Genomic DNA, 18,986 nt, shown 5'->3' with positions numbered 1-18,986 from the left:
CCCATATAATTATTAAAAATAGGCAAGTCCACCAGTTTTTTTTTGTCAATGTGTGGGAACTGTAGAAAAGTATCTTTGTACCAAATCCCATGTAAATTGGTCAAAATATTGCTGACTTATTGACCAAAAACCCCAAATTTATGCTAATTTTGGGAACTCTGACACATTTTCACAAAACTATGTTTGTTTGTTTTTATTTACCTGGTTATTTCTCAAACTTCAATACATAATTTTGTTATTAAATCAGTAAATACAAAACTGATTCAATTTCAAAATACAAGAGTTGCTCTGGACAATAAATCAAAATAATTAAAAACTGCTAAAAAACAAATAACAAAGGACTTAAAGAAATGAAATATTACAAAGTTTATCTCAGTTAACTCAATGAAAGCATTACTATTTCTCATTTCCAATTTATTTATTTTTTTTGCCATATAAGTATAGTATTTGTATGAAGATACTATAAACAATTTACGAACAAGAGGTTTTAAGCCACTATTTAAAAAGATATAACATGCCATATGCAAGCTCAAAAAATATGATTGTAATTCTTAGTTTAAGTTACTGAATGTCATTTATAATGATGATGTAAAAGAGCTGAATTTAACTTACAATGGTCACCAAAAGCTTTAGTTGTAAAAACATCTCTTAGATGCACAAGATTTGAGTGCTGAACTTTCTTCCATGTTTCTACAACTGTCATGCACTTTGTGTTGGTCAGTCGAAAACCTATTTATTCATGAAATAAAAAATATTCACAACGCAACATGGTGCCTAGAAAGTTTTACTTTATGAGCACAAACTCTCAGAAAGTTTTACTTTATGAGCACAAACTCTCACCAAGTTTAAGAAGAAGAAAGCATTTTATCAAGCCTCAGTTAATTCTTAAACATTTGGCCAAATTACATTAGAAAACTATTTTCTTGACTAATCTTTTTTTTTTCTAAAATTTAAATCATGGAATAGGCCTTAAAAGGTGAGTATAAAATTTTTAGTATTCACAACAGAGACTGCATTGTGCTTAATGATTGTTTATAACACTATGTTGACCTACACAACCACATCAAAACTTTTGTACCAATTCTTTTTCCAATTATACATATTTTTCTGTAATTTTTCACTTCAGTATATAATGAAGAAATTATAAAACTATTCCTAACTTACTGTCAGCATTATCCATGCCTTAACTTTGCTTCGAAAATGAATGGTACATCTTAGACCCTTTGTCAGGGTTTATTAACATTCTATACAAAAGATCAAACTTTAAATCTGTATTTGAAAAATATTATAAATTCTGTAAAGTGCTCAATCCCTTGGAAATTATGCTTATCATAATTACCCTGATAAAACTGTGAAAACAATGAAATTACACAGCTACTTTATATCTGCATCTCAATGGCTATGTTGTTGTTGTTTTCTGTAACTATTTTTACACTGAATTTACTTGAAATAATATAAAGATAATGGAATATGAATCACACACAAAAAAAAAGGAAAAAAGATAAAGCCTTCTAAAGCCACCTTACTACAGTTAGACTCTATAGGAAACAGTGAGTGTTACCCAATGTGGAGATAAAATAACAAAACTACTGTTCAAGACAACAGTGTAGATACAAAATTAAAAATGGTATTTCTTCAAAATTAGTGGGGGTACAGCATCTACCCTTGAGTCCAACTATGCACCTAACTGATATAAGCAGATTAAACCTGGCATAGAAGTCACCAAAATTTGAATACCCATCTTGAAAGCATTCGTAGTTGACTATTGCCCCAATGGATCAGATCACAGATGAATGGATACAACACCAGCCTTTCTATCAAGAAAACCCACTACACAATCCTACCCACTAACATTACAGAAACAGCCCTCCCCAAGACTTCCATGAAGACAGAAGCATAGGATACAAACTAGTTTATAATTAGCACCTAATAATAAAAAATACTAATTAAATGATTAACAGAGTAGTTAAATAATCATCACAATGATATATATTTAATTGCCATAACCTTACCGTAACTACCTCATGACACTTTATGAATTTGTGAGGAATTTAGAAAGAATTAACTATAAGTTGGCTAAAATACATCATCTTATTTTTCTCCATAAATGTAAGCAACATAACGTAGTTCCTAAATTACCTGTCAATACCCCACAATATCAGAGAACTTAGAAACTTAATAAATCCATGTACTGAGATAGGATTAAATACAAACATATAAATAAATTCAAGAAACAGAATAATTAAGACTATATCAGAAGATGCATGTTACTACAGACAGCACAGACTATTAAAATAGAAAAAAAAAACTCAAGGCACACATACACACACCAGTGAAATATTATTCCAGGTATTTTTAGGTGTGACAGTTGCCAGGATATCCATGTCAGTCCACTTTGTAGAGATTAGAAAAACAGTCATGACAACCTAAATTTTCCCAAAACCTGACATCATATTTCAAAGTCTTTTTTTTTTGTTCAGTTGAAGTACCACATTCAAATCAACATACTATAGGTCTAGTTTGCATCTTACAGCACATTACAGGCCTAGCCTTTTCATTCCTATAGTATAATAAGTACTAAAAATATAACTTAAAAACCTGATAGCATAAAAACTGAGCTAATGAACACAATTCATACAGTCCCTGTTATTAACACACGTGTGTAATGGCTTTTAGAAATAACCAAGTAATTATATTCCTACCATGTATTCTTCTGAGACAATAATATACCCCAGTCTTGATGTTTCTGGCTTTGTAAACCGTTGTATGTAAACGGAATGTTACAGATTTTCTTGAAGATCCATTTCTTACGGCTTCCAAGGGGCTTAGGTTGTGATAGTTATCCACTTCTGCTGGAAGATCTGTATAAAAATTAATTTAATACACCACATTTTTTGTTATTCTTAATGATACCCAAGTTTTTACTTAGTCCAAACAAAAAACTTAAAAAATAATTTTTTCACGTACCAACATAAATATTTCATTTCATAAACTTTTTTTGTAGAAAGTTATATTTTAATAATCACACATTAATCAACTGACGACAGTTTGTTCTATTACTAAATCCTTCTCTTTTTTTTGGGGGGGGGAGGAGTAATAACTTTCAAAACAGAAAAAAAAAACCTCTCAACTATGAATTTGTTTGTAATTCTTTTTTACATTCAATTCCCAAATTAAAAAACTTTTTCAGTTTATTGTGAAAGATTTCGAGTGTCTATGCCTACTTTATGCCAGCATAGTCAAGAAAAAATGTAAAATTTTTTATGAACACCGATTTCCTATTCAATAATAAAAGTTCCCAGAATATCTGTATAAATTATGTTATTTCAGACTCTGTTACCTGCAAAGCAAGAAAAGTTATAGGTCTTAAACAACAGCTCATATATATACACTTGATATTTAATAATATGACATGTAAACAAATGCTCTTTACTTCTAGATGTACTTCCACAAGGTCCCCAAAAATGTTCTGTTTCAAGAGTAAATAAAACCAAAATTAAGAGTAACAAATATCTTCATTTCTTTCTTTTGAAGTTCATATGCCATGCTGTGTTGTAGCCTACAGAGTGCATAATTCTTCTTGCGATTTATGACATGTGCACATTTGACTAGCATCATGACAGTACAAATTGTAATGGTAAACATCCCTTATGTGACTGACTCACAGACAACACACTACTGTATAGCAGTGTAAATGGTTAAAACAGGTGACCTCTCCAGGCGGTCCTTCAGCCACTTTTCAGGGAAATTACTTGTAGAACATCCACTAAAAAAAAAATCTGAGTGCTTTAAAATTTGTTTTGTTTGTTAAATAATTACTGCAAACAAACTCTTTTAAATACTCTACAGTGATTGATGATTCAAGAATTCTTGTGGGATCATGTGGATAGGAATACAAATACTGAGTTAGGATCACCAAAAGTAAAATCACTCATATCATACCTGTGTGTAGGTTAGGATTAACTTGTGCCAAGGTTAAACTTTGCCTGTGTTGAATATCCTGAAAAATACAAGTGATAACATTTTAATCCCATATTATTAAAATGTCTTACTTGTTCCATTTGTAAAATATTACAATGATCTCTAAAAAAACTCATATGTTAAAGTAGTAAAAATCCATTTACAATAGCAACTAATTGTGAAAAACACAAAGATTCAGAACAATAACAGTTAGGTCATGATAAGCAGTTTAATAGTAGTGAATAACAAGGACGGCTGAAAACTTCTCATAAAAATTATATGAATTTTAAAAGCAATCTGCCAGAAAAGATATGCTATGTGTTAAAACCTTAAAAATGTATTACATATATAGCTCAAAATACAATTATTCAATAAAATTGACTTTAATCAAACTGAAAAATATATAAAAATTATACAAGTTTAATCTATATGGCCAAAAAAACTACGATAATTGTATCTAATATGCCTGATTCGTGAAATTGAGATTAATATTCCCAGTTATTTAAATAAATAAGCATGAAACAGACCTGAATTGTTTATTAGAAATTAGAAAAATTGGATAACAAATCTTCATGTGTGTTATAGATTTAAAGTTATGACTACATGAGTCAAAAAGATTTTGAACAGACTCAGGAGAAATTCTCTCCTGAAGACTACATTATAGTATACAGTGATATTATTGAGTTCATCAATTAGTCATAACACTAGTCAAACCTAGTTTCGTAAATCTCTTAACTCTGTAAAATGTAGTCTTAATACGGAAAACATTCATGTTTGAGGATATGTTGCAGGTTATGGCAAGCTTTCCCATAATAATCTTATGGTTAAAACTAAACCAAACATTTTTAGCTCTCAATTCTAAAAGAAAAATAGTTATATACACAGCTGCAATGAATTACACCGCAAAAAAATTCCAAGAATATTTTACGGATAAAAAGATCTCTGAAGTATTGCATCACCTATACTTTAAGCTACTTAAGTTTTTCTGACAAGGACATGAGTGACGTCCATTGGTAGAACTCCCACAGAAGTCCAACCAGTTTGGTGAACATTAAGGAACATAATCTGTCATAACTAAGACTCAATATCATACTCTTTCTTGTACATTTTTAATTATCTTAGCCATGTCACATAATGTTTCAGACTTTGAATGTTCAAAGGGGTATTTAGGAATGTATATATAGAAAATACTGCATCAGAATTGTCATCGTATCACATTGTTAGTGTGTACTTATTAACAAACCTTAATCAACACACCTGTATATTTTTTATTATAGAAAATTATGATATTCCATTGACCTATCATAAAATTACTGTTGTAAAACAACAAAATTGACAAAATATATATAGTGTCAGCGTGTGAAGTTATTACCATTCTAAGCTCATCAGTGAGGAAAAAAGAAGAATCACTGATTTTTGGCTTCATGTGCTCAGTGTGAGCTGCATTTGCTGAGTACAGAGTAAAATCTGGCATCACAACAGGTACAGATGTTTCTTTGGAACTCCCACCAGTTTCTTCTGCTGTGAAAAAGTAGGTTGTTCCACCAACTGATTCTTGCTTCATTTAAGCAGAAAATAATAAATATAAAGGGGTGACAGACTACTCTAGGATGTGATGTAAAAATAAAGTAATTCAATTCTCAACATAAACTAAAACTTCAAATGAAAACTATATGCATTATCAATGAGAACTTTTGAATGAAAGTGAAGAAGTGTAAACAATATGTCATCTTTGCTATATATGACTGTATTCAATGCCAAAGATGCCTTTCAGCTAATATTACAGCTATTCATGTCAGCTGGGAAAGAACATATAGTAGCAGTTGAAATGCTATTTATATTAGCAAATTGCTTAACAACTGTTTCATTGTAAACAGGATTAATTTGGTGACGTGTAAATTTTATCAATTTTATTTAGATCATAACACATCAAAATCAGGGTAATGACTTTTTTAACACCATATATTATAAGAAATTATTTTCTTGAATTAACTTCTCGTTACATAGATATACAACCAAACCATGTTAGTTTTAAGAAAACCCTTACTTGATAAATTGTTCCTGATGACAGAAACTGGTCTTGAGATGTAGAGTTTGTATCAGTTACAGCAAGGTCTCCAACTAGAGTTGTGGTTAATGGAGATTGAGATTTTCTATTGACTAATGGGGAGTGGTTAGGAGACATACCTGGACTATGACAATGTGCCACATCTGTTCAAGCAAAACCATAACAGGATAAGTCTTATTAAAAAAAAAATTTAATGCAAGATTTTCAGCTATCAAATGTACTAAATCAGGTCAGGTGTTTGAGTTTTCCCCATTTCTTTATAAACATTCCATCACTGATTTCCAGTTTTCAGTTACTAAAGTCATACAGTGAGCTTGAAGAATGAGTCTCAAAACAGTCAAACTGAAAAAAATATTTAGAAATTGTGAGAAATGTGAAAAATTAAATAATTCTTTAATATACCTAAGCAATGTTGTTAAGGTATATTAGCCAAGTAAATTGCCTATCATTTTAAAAAAACATATTTAATACAATAATAGAAAGTTGAATGTCGAGTACAATTTAGGCATCAAACTGTAATCATTACATAATAATACAAATGATTTAATAAACAAGTAAAAATAATGTCTTCATCACCTACAGAGTAAAAACTAAGCCCACTGCCAAATTATGTCTTCTCTCATGTACACCCTAAGTTGCTAAGTCTGATTTAACAATTTCAATGTTTATCTTACTTCTGTGGTCTTTGTCTTTATTTCATTTCATCAGCTGTGAATGAACTTATACAGTCATTAAAGTACAGTTTCTGTCAGTTCTCCAACATCATGAGCTGGAAATGTAACATCCCTTCTTTGGAACCTAGTTACACGTTTTTTTTTTAAGGTCAAATATTAATATATACAAGAATTTTTATTCAAATATTAACCACAATTATAAAAAGTTTTAATATTGCATTGATATTTTATTATTTCATAACAAATGTAGTCATTATTACAATAAAAATTTGCAATAAAATAAAACCCTAAAAAAGTTGCAATTTGATATGGGATATATCAAACATCTTTGAGATACAAAACAAGTTAGGTATATTAGTTTGTTGCCCATTCCTTCTATCAATCCCTGAAATTTTATTGTTAGTTATTGGTATGGTTTTCTCATGCACTATTTTAAGATATTCCACATGTATTGGTAACTACTTATGGTTTTTCATCAATATAAAGGTTGTTTGTTTCAAACTTTTAAAGATCTGTGAACATTTATAAAGATCTGTGAACATTTATAATACTTTTGTCTATTATTGAAGCATCTAATCGTTCATTTACATAAATCACTTTATGCCAGAAACTTATACTGCCATTGAAATACTATGATTGTAAAGTTATTTTACTCAAAACTTATGGGAGTTTTAGTGATAATTAAAACTAAGTCGAACTTTGGCTAAATTAAACTAGGCCTTTACAAATGTGAAGGCAATTGATACTTGTACAGTAATTTAATACACACAACTAACTGACCTATACCTACACTGGCAACTTGAGAAAACAACTAATGTATTCATAAATACCAATCAATATAACAACATTCACTTATATTAGGACCCCAATGATATAATCACCAAATCTTCCAAATGGCGTACTGGCTGTCACACCAGCAGTGCTTAAAGGATAATGAAAAAGATAAGGTACTGCACTCATGCTGTGTGGTATGTTTCCTTGAGGAGGTCTCATTACTGATGACATTGGAACAAATTCTGCTGCCCCAGGGTTTGGAGTCTGAAATAAAAAAAGTTTTTTTTGTACATACCAGTTGAATTATCAGAAAAAGTAGTAACTACTACAGCTGGGTGATTAGTGGAATTTAATAAATCAATTAATCATCAGGCTCATTAACTACTAGCATTAAACTAATTGATTATTCTCAAGTGATGGCAAAAAAAACACACCTTATAATGTTAAAATTAAATATTGGATTTCTATACCCACAGTGAGAAGAGTTCACACTGCCCTTTGTGTAACTTTGCACCTAACAACAAACATGATGGCAATATTATGATTAGTAGATAGCAGAATTAATTGGAATTGTTCTAAAATCATAATGACAATATTTTGACAACTGGATAGTTGGAATAATCAAACACTTGTAACTATTACTTAATTATTTTCAGGACATTAGACAAATTATTTGTAATTTCAATTACTGGATAGTTCCAAAACAGTAATAATTGAAAACACTAGTTTTGACTAGTTTATTATTTTCATGACAATCGATTTAATAGTTATTTTGAGTACTGAACAGTTGGAACAATCTAAAACAGTAAAAATAATCAGTTGATTATTTTCATGACAATCGATTTAATAGTTATTTTGAGTACTGAACAGTTGGAACAATCTAAAACAGTAATAATAATCAGTTGATTATTTTCATGAAATTAACTTACTTAATCATAATTTTGATTAATTGATTATTTCATGTGAAACTAATCAATGCAATTGATTCTCATAGGTAATTGATTATATCAATTAATCAATTTTATTGCACAGCTCTAGTAACTACTGTATTCAGAGACATCTCAAAAGTAAATAGACACCATGACGTTTATTCAGTTGTCATTTAATTTAGAAAGGCATCCAACGACTCCCATGGCCAAGTCAGTCACCTGATATGAACCCCACCAAGCATGTTTGGGCCATACTTGCTCGAGTAGTGAGAAGAAGTTCCAGAAAACCAGCATCCCATGGAAAGCTACTTGATGTTTTGTGTGCAGCCTGGGTCAAAATCCTACATGAGAAACTTGCAGAACTCATCAATTCCATGCCAGAACGAATCAAAGCACTGAAAAATGCTAGTGGCAAATCGACTAAGTACTGATGCACATTAGTAAACATTTTTGTCAAGTTGATAATGTGAGATAAATGACTATTGAAAAAAATCATGGTGTCTATTTACTTTTGAGATGTCTCTGTATATTCTGCCAGTAAAAACAACTTGTGACTAAACACTGTTACACTATTTATTAAACTTTCCTTACAATGATTTTACTAAAATCTGTGTAATTAAAAACAGTACTTCAAGTGTTTCAGAGGATGAAAGCATTCTCCTCCTCAAAACATTGTGTAGAAACATGTGATAGAAGTAAACAAACAGATGGTCTCACAAAAGTACTACTTTACATAAACCTAACTAAGTTATTTTCACACATTCTAAAGCAAAGACCAGCTGCAACTTTATGCAGAGTCATTTTACTTATTAAATTAAATAAACATTAATATTCAAATATAGCTAACTACAATTCCTGATTATATGAGTTACAATGGATAATAATGCTATTCAGAATTCTACACCTGTTTAATTAAAAAAAAAACAGGTACCGTACCTTTCCCAGTGTTTCAATAGCAAGATTAGCCATGGCACTGGTAACATTAGTGGATCGCAAGATGGGGGAAACTGATTCAAAACACCTGGACTTCTCTACTGATGGAGACAATTTGCATGGAGTGGTCTGATTGATGGAAAAAAATTTGAAAACTCACCCACTTAAATTGAAGCTTTATGAAACAACAAACAGAAAACATTTCTACAATAACTGTGTTCCCATTCTTTAGAATAAACCATAAAATAAAAACATTCTGAGTAAAAATATAACTACAATAAAAATAATTACTGAACAAAATATAGGATTATTTTATTTAATGTTCTTTCATTTTTCTCAGGTCATGGTTGCATTACAAAATTCCTTAGTACTAATGTTTATCATATATTTAGATTAAAATATCCTGCATATTTTCTAGAACTTCACAATCTTCAAAATTGTAAAGTCTTAAAGAGATTATTAAGTTAAAATATACAATTTTGAATGTTAACCAATAATATTTTGATCTGTAGCACAACTGATATTAATCAACCATAATTCAAACAAATAGTATATGTATCACTCAGAGCTGTTTAAAAGCAGCAACTTAAACTTTACAAGTACATTCTATTACATAAGCAGCAAATACCACATTAGCCTTCTGTTTTATTATAATGGTGAACAGTTAACACAAATATATATATTTCATACATTTGTGACATGTTCTGTGGCAATAATGCACATTTACCGCTAGAATGAAGAAATGATCAGTAAATTACTTAAATGAATAATGATATTAAGGTCTTAAGTGCTACTGGCTGTGAGAAGGATGCTACTGCTTTACAAGAGGAGTTAGATCATTTTTTAATTAGGCAAATAAATGGAAGATAGCTTTTAATTATAATCAATGCAAGGTAATGCACATAGGTTATCATAATTTGAGATATTAAGTTTAATTTTGATGTGAATAACCTTAGCAGTGTTATGAAAGAAAAGGATCCTGGTGTTCTGGTTGCTCAGTTTTTTTTAAGCCATACAAAGCAGTGTGCTGTTGCTAGTGGTATGACAAATAGGATTTTAGGTTGTTACAGAAATATTAGGTACAAGTCTAAAAAGGTTATAATGTCATTGTATAGATTATAGGTTAAACCAACTTTGGAGTATTATGTTCAGTCTTGGGCATCTAACCTTAGGAAGGATATTGAACTGTTGGAAATGGTTCAGAGTAGAGCTACTAGGATGACACCTAAAATGTACTGGCTGACATACAAGGACAAGTTATGATCTGTGAAATAGTTTTCTCTTCATAAACAAGAAAAGCTAGAGAGGAACTGATTGAGACTTATTAGATTCTATAGTATACAATTTCCAAAGAGCATGTCTCTCCTTATAGCTTAAATCACATATTATTCTTATAGCCCATGTTTACATTACCTCAACAAGTTATTCTTTATGTAGTAATAGGACTAAAAAAAACTAAAATAGCAAACTTCTCCAAATGAGATCTCAGTCTTTTACAAGACTACAATAATATTTCTAATTAAATATACAGAGGGCATTGAGAGTTTATCAATATTCACACCTATATCTTTCTTATCCTGACACTGATGTTCCTTGAACACAAAACGATAGGAAGTCCTTTCAAACTACCATACACAAAGTGCATAATTTTACACTACTTAATATTAAAATTCATCTTCCATCTTATTTTTTTCAGATAAGAGAAGCATTCTCAACAGAATCAGCAAGTTAGATATATTACAAAAAGCTGTCTATCCATGTTATTAATACGTACCTGGTCAATGAATGGGAAAGACACAAGTTTCCCTTAGGGGTGACACAGGGGGAGCCACTATGTCATCCAAAAATATATCAGTATCTGCCCCAAATGCTGCCCCACTATGTCACTCCTTAGGGGTCCCTAAAAGAATATATCAGTTTTGGTGACAATTTCATTGGTTTGCCAGTTGTTAGTGGACAAACACGCTTTTGTCAAATATTGATTTATATAAATAATGAACAACAAAATTCCTAAAGGACAAATAAAAAAATAAGCATTTATCACCACTTTACGTTCTACCACTAATCCCATACCGATCTGACCAGAGTAGAGGGGAGGAGGGGGCGATTAAGGGTCAGATGGGCCTGAGGCTAAAATTTTTCTATCAGGCCTATTATGATCGCAACTAAAGTAATACAAAAATAAACCTCATAATGGGCCTTTTTTTATACCAGGTCTGGGGCTACAGCACCAATATCCCTGCTTTAATCCACCCCTGGTTCTTACTGGTTAATCTCTTGTGGGGCACTTTATCAAAGACTTTCTGAAAGTCAAGATATACTACATAAACTAGGATGCTATCATTCAAAGAAGCAAAGACCCTTCAAAAATCATTACAATTTTAAAAAATAAGAAAACTTTCTGGGAGTTGTATAATGCAATTATTGCTGCAAATGGTGTAGGAACAGTAAACTAAACATGTAATAAACTTAAATATAGAGATGCCAGAAATATTAAACATAATGAATAAATTTCACAAATTCATTAAAAATCCTCAACCATACAAAAATACTGGTCAGAATAATGACAGATATTTGATAATTGATTTTATCAATAAGTTGTTGGCTGTTGCATTCAACTATCAACTTGATCATGATTATATATGATCAATTAAACAATCAATCAAATAATCCTATTTCAGGCCTCTCAGTCCATATTTAAGAAAAAAATAGGCTGTAACAAAAAAAAATACAGGTTTTTATATGTTCATGGACCAAAAAAATATAGGTTTTATAGGTTTTCTCTCTAATTTCCCTGGCAAACAACCAACACTTCAACCAGAATCACTCATAAAATTACAATACTATAGGAACCATATTAAATTTTTAATGTTTTTCCAGAGAATATCAATTTATCACCCTATTTTATAGTTGTTGTTTTTTTAACATTGCAGTGAAAAATTTCATCCTTTACTCCAGTCCTATTTTTAACATATTTTTTAAGAAAACATAAAAAATACATACATTTGTGCTACAGGACAGCTGAAAAAAAGTATAGGTTTTAATGATCATTTTCTTATACATAAAAAAGGGGAATTTTCAAAATATATGCTTCAATAAGTTTTTAAGAATTCACTTGGAAACCTGCTATTTTAGTGAAACAAAATCTAGATAACGTTTCATAACTGCAAATTGTGCTAAATTTCCTTGTGTAAATATACAGGTATATGTCACAGGAAGTGTAAATTCAGGAACTTACATGTACATTCATGTATGTTTGTAGTTTTGATTCAGGAGGGAGTCCTGTTGTTGGTGCAAAAGCTTGAAATAAAGGATCCATGCTTGTGACTGGGTTAGGGGGTTCTACAATTCAAAAACAGTCACATATTACACAGTTTCTAATTAGAAATAACTAATATATACAGATGTGACAAAAATCAATTTAAATCGGAAGCATTAATTTATTACTGTTTATTATGAAGGAAACAAAATAAAATAATATATAGTACTCAAAACATTTTTAGAAATGTGATATATTCAAAGACTCCTACAAGGAATAAAATTATTCTTCCCTAAAATTAAAAGTCATTAATTACACGTCACAGTGTTTGTATTTTAACTATTTTACAAAAATTAAAATTTGCTTGATTTGGGTTGAAATTATGTATATGAGCCATAAGCATTACTGACAACCACCATATACTGAAAAAAAAGTATTTTATTATTAAAATCTACAGTGTGATCACTAAAGCATTACAGGCAAATAGGCCTAATATTTATGGTAATTACAGGGAAATTAAGAGTAACATGAAAATAAATCTGCATTTTGTGTGAATTCTGTTATTTTTACTTCCAATGAGCAGTTATTTGAACACATTATTTCTAACCATAATGTCAGAAATATTTACTTCAGAGGCCAGATGAAGTTAGTCTAATTGGCTGGCCAATGTGGTAACTGCCTTTGCAACTATTCAAATAAGTTGAAGTTGCAATCTCACTATCTTCATTTCCTGAAACTTAGCCTGGATGTGCAGTGCAACTCAAAGGGAGAATCACAAACAAAGCATGGCACTGGCAAGTAAGACAATCTTGTTAATCACAAGTTATAGTAATCTGTTCTCAGAATCTTGCAATATAAGTAACTGAAATGCACTTATCATGAGTGTACTGGTACTCAACAGTAAAATTCTCCAAGTCATCCATTTTGAAATATGTTTTGATGTAAAGTGCAAATCTACACAATGGACTATCCATTTATTGCTCACTGTGGATATCAAAATAGAATTTTTTGCATTACAACCCCTCAGATTTATCAGTGAGACATTAGAGGGGAATAACTTTTAGTAATAAAATACTTTCTTTTAGTATACAGAGATTACCAATAGTGTAATACTGAAGACTTTGTTGATTCAGGTATATGTGACCTAAATATACCAGATTCTGCTCAAATTGAGCATCTTTTAATTTTGAAATAGTTAAAACAAGAACAATGTGACATGTAACTAAAATGAGCTTCAACATTCAAAAATATTAGAAAAAAACACGACACAGTAGATTTATACATATTTATTAAAATTCAAAACATGAAATGACTAATTATAACACAATTACAGTAACATTGTGGATAAGGAAAATGGTGTTGCTAGTAGCAAGAAAAAATAAGCAACCATTTGCTAATATCTTCAAAAGTTAAAGTTATGGTTTAACTAGAAATTTTTTCTAGTGCCTTCTAAGTTTAACTACTAAAACTGAAAACACTCCATAGCAATTCCTTAACTTACTAGCATTAATTCTGAGCCCTTCTTAATGAAAGAACTAAAACTACATGAACCTTTTGTTTATGTTCTTTTAACACCATGATAAGTTTTAGAAAAGCTGTTAAGACCTCAACAACAAAATGTTCTGGTATACCACGTGTATAATTATAAAACAAAGTAAGGGTTTCAACATAATTAGCCACTTATAACTTGGTAGAGTTTATACATTTACAAAATAACAAATGCTAGGGTCATATGGCACTAGTCCAGGCAACTATTTCCATCTATTAATTAAACTTAGTGAAGAGAAAAATTATATCATTTCACAGTAACTATGGATAATTTCTGGTTTAAGAAGAAAACAGCTGATGGGCTGTTCTTAAGATGCTTAAAATTGTTCTGAGGGATAAAGATGAAGTCCAGAGAAGGTCTATTACAAGAAAGTTAATTTTCAATGATGACTGAAGACAGATAAAAAAGGGTACTTCGAATAAGTAATAGCCACTTTTTAAAGCTATTGAAAATGTAAAAAAAAAAATGAAAATTTCTATATACAGAAAATTATAACACTTTTTTAAGGCTGAACAATTGCTAAGATAAAAAAAATGTGAAAAGTCTCTTTCTTGAAGGCACTGACGATGGTGTCAGAATGCTTTCAAGTCTGCTACAACAAAAGGAACCCACAGAGAATAAATTGAGATCGGCACCATAAAATCCTTTAAAAAATATTAAAATAACATCTCTCCAATGAAATGGTGAGCACAAACTTATTGCCTCTTCAATCATGGTGAAATTTCAAAGAACTTCACAGCCTTAATTTAAATAGAATGTACAACAAAAAACTACATATAGATGCAAGTTTACAGATTATTTTCAAAAATCAGTTAAGAAACTGATAGAAAAATTAATAATAATTAGATCCAAAAATAAAACACTGAAAAGATAAATATGAATAACTTGTAGTACTGAAGCTCAATTGTGTGGTTCAGCTAATGTCATTTGTTTGCCGTATACTACATTTTAAAGGAGTTTAATTAGGCTGAATTCCAATTAGCCCAAACTTGCAAAGACAGCACAAAAAGTTGTTTCTTACAAGCTAAACACCATTTATCAAAGAATGCCAAGCTTCCAACCTGGACTAATAATGCCGATAAATATATTCCCTATCAGAACACCACTTATTTTTTTTATGGTAATATTTATCTATTTTTTTGCAGCACAATCCTTAAGATCTTACAGCTTGATTGTTAGACAAAGAATTTAAGAATTTTAATATTTCATTAGTTATTAGTCCAAACATCAACTTGATGATAACACACTTTTGGTTCTGCACCATTTATGTTTTAGAATAACATGCCCTCTTGCTGTGTACAATGGTTACAGTGTAAAGTAGTATGTGGGTTTGTAGATTCATTTGGTAAAGAGTTATCTGCTTGAGGCTTGAAGCCCTGATGGCTAAGTATATACAATGTAGAACACATGTCTACACAAGGATGAGCCAGGAGCTATGGGTTCAAGTCCCAATCAGTCCTAATCATCTATTTTAAAATGCTGAAACATCTTTGATACATTAGATACACAAAACAACTGTGTAACAACATCTTTATAATTTCAAAGAAATAAAAAGTATGTGTTGCAAATACAAACTTTACCTCACTCGATTGTGATGTATCATTGCAGCTTCTGTTTACCACCACACAGACAACAAGGAACCACTAGGCCCTTCAAGGCTGTCTCTGCACTCACCCTTGAGAAAAAGTAAAAACTTAAACCCACCCTTTATTTTTCAGAAAATCAACAATTCTCATTTTAAACTCTTGTAAAATGCTGACCTCGATTACTGCCAATGTCAATTCATTCCATAAGCTAACCACGTGTTAGAAAAACATGTGTCTTAACAGAAGCCTATCCGGTATTTTCCAAATCTTATACTTGCATTTCTCATTCAATTGTCTTCAAATATAGCACAAAGAAACTAGAGGTCTTTATCCTATCAATCCTCTAGATAATCTTGTAATCTTCATCTCTTAATCTTCTTTTCTTAACAGAATATAGAGATCTTAACTTATCCCAATAATATAAGCCTTCCTTCCCTGGAATCATCCTAATAACCATTCTCTGAATCATTTCCAATAAATCAATATTCTTTCTTGACAGTTGTTCTTTATTCACCATGTTTTTGTTTTCTTCACAATATCACAGTGATTATCCACCACATGATATTTAGTATATAGTACCACAATTATTAATATACTTAAGACTAAATTATTTCTATGTAGTATAGCTGTTCTAGAATCAAAACCCCATATTTTTGCATGACTAACTGGTCAAAAAACTAGTCCTAGTACTAATAAAGCGAATGTTGTTATTGCTACACTAAACCAATTGGTAACTTTATACTGCAGCAATTACATCCTTTATTTTACTACTAATAGATCTAGTGGTTTTACCAAGTTACTATGTAAAAATAAGGGGTTTTGTTTACTACGTAAAATAGCTTGGCCTTAAGCATTTTAATAATTGTTATTTTAAATATATTAAATACAATATATTGGATATTTAATGTGATATTATGAATAAAAACAATATAATAGCGAATACCCAAAAAGGATACTAATTTCTTGGAAAGGGTTCAGGGAACAGCTATTAGTATTTAGAATGATTCCAGGGATGGAAGGGTTATTAATTAATATTAACTTAAAATTAGAGCAAACTAACTACATAGATGAAAACTAAAAATCAACGTGGTAATGAATACAGCTAATTACATTCTCACTTGTAAAAGATTAAAATGCATTGTTTCACAAGTTGACTACCCTCAGCTAGCTGTAAACCCAATTATACCACAATATCTCACAAGGTTTGGCCACCTTAGGAGACTTAGAATAGTCCTAAACCTATATAATAAGCTAACAATGCAAAATATTCCCTATAATAAGATATAATAATAAAAATTAACATATTAAACATTTTAATCAATACAAAAGTAGCAATAAAGAACGTTTTACTTATAGAATGCACAAAACACAAGTTGTTTGCTTCATTTACCATCACAGATTTAATGTTTGTTGAACAAGTTAACATAAGTATAGATGTAAGCAAAATGTTACACAATACACCCTAACAACATCTTGTGACTAAAGAAAGCCCATTACTTGACTCCAACAATTCAGCTATAGAGTAGCTCAAACTCAGAGATAAATTACTACAACTCATTACTGTTCAGCTTTTGTCAAGTAGCAGGACAGTGCAACAAAAGAAAAACATATTTACGAAGATAAAAAAATACATCAAATTAATAACTGAACCATACAATATGAATAAATAGCAAGAATATTGATACTCCTCTTGAAATATAATGAAGTTAATACAATAAAAATAACATATTAAACATACTCACTCTTAATCTTCGTAATAGAGGAGTCTAACAGTAATCTAACTATTCCTACTCGAGTACTACCAAATTTCTGGGGATAGGTTAAGATCTCATAACTAATTTTCTCTTGAGAAAAGATAGGTAAACAGTGATATTATTGAAGTTTAAAATTAAGTTTAAAGGCTTTTCTAGGGCTATAACAAACACTACAGTACAATGTCAGTTGTGTAAGAATATAACTTAGACTAGAGACTGATTTGTCCATCCATATTGATCATAACTCACACTCACAGAATCTAAATTTCAAATTAAAAGTTCAACTTTTAAAGTCTAAACATACTTAATTTAGTTAAAAACTTAAATCCCACTGTGCCTACATCACATTAAAGCTATATTTAAACTTATACTGTGATTAAGAGTATCATACTTTAATTCCTTTTTCATTTACCTTCTGCAACTCTAGTTAAAGTTAAATCTCTGATAGACGTTGCTTGCCCTTCAATCAATCCAATTTCATTCGGCAAGACGCTAGGGTTAAGTTTGGTGTGTAAGAATTGACAATCGTCGCCGTAAAAACAAGTTCCACTTGTAACAAAATATCGACATATGTTCGTTTTTCTACCAGCTCCAGAAGGGCCGTATATACTAGGTAGCATAATGATTATTTTTTATCAATGTCCTCTTACGTTAAACTACAGCGGAAATAATATTTCTGTAGTCTCTTCATTAGCCTATATTAACTCATGATCTACCAACCTTCACAATAAATATAAAATCAGTTGTCATGCGCATTAGCTTCATACTAGCTCAATTGAACCATTTTAAAAATTAACTTTAGAACATCTTTCTCTATATAATTAAGTGGACGATAAAAAAATATACAAGATGTTTTTTCAGAAAATTCAGTATGGTATAATTGCAATGCACAATAAATAATGTTTTATTTGTTGTTGTTGTTTTTTCACCGTTACGGGTTCACCAGCCGCATGCTTGATGGTGTCCAACTTATTCTCCCAGTGAAATTAAATTTTGAAAAAGAGGAATTTTCAGAAATAAAATGATTTATAGCACTTGCTCGCATAGCATTAAAAAAAAGGCCATTGCATGGTACAAATTGTCATCTGGTGTGATAGTTCATAATATATCAAAAACAGTCGTATGATTAGTTTTTATTTTATACATGGGAGCGTCTTTAGTATAATTAGGCCACAGACAGAGGGGCGCGTCTAACAAGCGTCTGCTACATTTTCTTTTTCTTCAAGTTCATACGAAGACAAGGAGGAATATTTAATGGTTTCTGTTCAATACTGTGTTAAGGAAGCACTATTCTCGTTACTTTTTACAGGAGAGAGGCAACATAATTATGGTCAAATCTCACTAATCTATTATTAATAAAGCAAATAAAAATATGGCAATATATTAAAAAATATCTTCAACTTAGCGCTCTTTCTTTCAGGTTCTTAATTCATAAATTCTAATGCACGAAGTTAATAAATATTGTTACGACAGCGGAAGTCACGTGACCCTGGTAACACA

General features: G+C 30.6%; 1 pseudogene; it reads right to left on the bottom strand.

Moving 5' to 3' along the window:
- The window catches only part of LOC106465535, a 33,964-nt pseudogene extending 15,752 nt beyond the window's left edge, over positions 1 to 18,212 (bottom strand).
- Positions 18,213 to 18,986: the final 774 nt, after the last annotated feature.

The sequence above is a fragment of the Limulus polyphemus genome, unplaced genomic scaffold (assembly GCF_000517525.1).
Source record: "Limulus polyphemus unplaced genomic scaffold, Limulus_polyphemus-2.1.2 Scaffold1973, whole genome shotgun sequence".
Lineage (NCBI taxonomy): Eukaryota > Metazoa > Arthropoda > Merostomata > Xiphosura > Limulidae > Limulus > Limulus polyphemus.
This window is presented reverse-complemented; position numbering and strand designations above follow the sequence as displayed.